The following is a 2,177-nucleotide window of genomic DNA, read 5'->3' as shown; positions in this document are numbered from 1 at the left end:
TTAAAGCCGTGCGCCACCACGCCCGGCTTCCTTCCAGTGGTTTTTCACTCCAGTGCAGAATGCCCCACTCCTCTGTCACTACAGCTATGCTTTCATCTGGCTATTCCGGAAGTCATTTATGACTGAGCTGTAACAGGCCCCAGACATTAGCACAACTGACTCCATGATGGAGGTACCACTCAGTCCATAAAATCCAGCAGGTAGACTGCACTATCTGCCAAAATGAAAACAAAGACGGAATCCATCAAAGTCTCTAAGTGTACTAACCTTGCTTTTGGCTTCTGTAGTCTTGCTTTGTGGCTGTTTTTAAATAACTGAAGTATGTCACCTCAGGATATGGTTTTTGTGTTTAAAAGCTCACCCTAAGAAAGGCTCAGGCTGGAATCCTGAACATTCAATGTAGTTGCCAGCCAGCTAATAAAGACTTTCTAGTGGCTTATACCTGTATCTCAGTAGTCTTCTCTGGTGGGTACCCCGCAACGGAACAACTCCCCTCAGTGTAACTAACTCTTCCCAGTCTTACTTTCTCTGTGGTGAGTTAACTCTCAGGCTTCTATGTTCTAGAGTCTAAATACTGAGGATGGCCAATGAAAAGACTTCCTCCCTGCTGAGCTCCTTAATTAGAACTTGGAAGTTTTAAAAATACTTATATCCAAATTTTTTTTCATTTTAATGGTGAGATGGACCCAGGTTTTTAAAGTTCTTCAGGTGACTCAAACATGCTTTGAGATAGAGAGAAGCTGGTATTCAGACTTCTATGCCAGGCATAGTGGCTCATGATTTAATCCCAGCACTCAGGAGGCAGAGGCAGGCAGATCTTCGTGAGTTTGAGACCAGCCTATTCTATATAGTGAGTTCCAGAACAGCCAGAGCTATAAGCCAAAACGGAAAAAAAAATTCTATCTTTCTGTGGGCTTGGTTCAGCACTTTGGGGGATAGGGGCAGGATAATCTCTGTGAGTCTGAGTCCTGCCAGGTCTCCAGAGCAAGTTCCAGAGCAGCCAGGCTGCAGAATGAGCTCATAAAATTGAGCTGAAAGTGTAAGGAGCCTGTCTGACAGGAATGAATGTTCTAAAGAGACATATATGTTCCTTTCTTTGACTGTCAAGCTATTGAAACACGGACCTCTAAGAAATAAGAATTTCCTCAGGAGTCTTTTGCTGGAAGAAAATGCAGAAGCCCTGATGGAAATCAGAGGAGGGGATTTGTCACCAAGAGAAAGATTTACAACTTGTCTGATGACCTTGCAGGAGAGAGCTGGAGCTGAGACTACGGTGGTTGGGGGACCACACCTTGGCCAGACTACATGGTTATGTATGCCCTGCCTTCTCCTTAAGCTTCACTTTCACGTTGGGACCGTGAAGATGGACTAGGGGTGGCGGGGTATTAGGGGGATGGTATCACTGGATCTCTTTGTCCCTCTTTCCAATATGACCATATGTAATAAATCTCCTCTTTTTGCTTTTCAGCATTAATTTGGCTCTTCAATTGTCTCATAGAAGGTGAATGGCTGAACCTGGCTGTTGGGTCACCAGCTGTGATTATAAGCAAGGTAACAAAAGTGTTCTGATCTAACTGAATCTACTTGTCTCTTAGGTTTAGACCCACTTTTTCTTTTGTCTGTTTGGGCTTTTATTTTTTTGAGACCGTCTCACTACATAGCTCAGACTGGCCTTGAACTCCTGATCCTGACTGCCCCCACCTTCCCAGTGCTGGGATTTCAGGTATGAGCCACCAAACCTGGCTAGGTTCATCTTTTTAAATAAAATTTCCCATAACTTTGGTTTATGTGGTTTAAAAGCTTGTAGTAAGGGCTGGAGCTGTAGATAACTCACTTAGCATGCACAAATCCCTGAGTTCAACTCCCAGCACCACAAAAGCAACCAAACAACTAAAACCACAAAGAGACCAAAAGAAAACCTAGCACGCTGGTGTACAGAAATTAAAGACATCCCGATATTATTACAAGGAGAGAGAAACCTTCCACACAAAAGCCAGACGTTGTTCCTTGAATTATATTTATAGTATCAAGTGTCACTATTGTAGAAGGCCACAAGGTGGGGTTGTGACTCCATGGAAGAGAGGTCTACCTTCTGTACTTTCTGTTTTCCCTCTTCTCACCCCTGGCCTTCTCCCATACCCTGAGTGTGTGGTGTATGTGTATGTGTGTGTGTATGT

The sequence above is a fragment of the Mastomys coucha genome, unplaced genomic scaffold (genome assembly GCF_008632895.1).
Source record: "Mastomys coucha isolate ucsf_1 unplaced genomic scaffold, UCSF_Mcou_1 pScaffold6, whole genome shotgun sequence".
In the NCBI taxonomy this organism is placed as follows: Eukaryota; Metazoa; Chordata; class Mammalia; order Rodentia; family Muridae; genus Mastomys; species Mastomys coucha.
The sequence above is the reverse complement of the archived record's forward strand: the minus strand, read 5'-3'. Positions refer to the sequence as shown.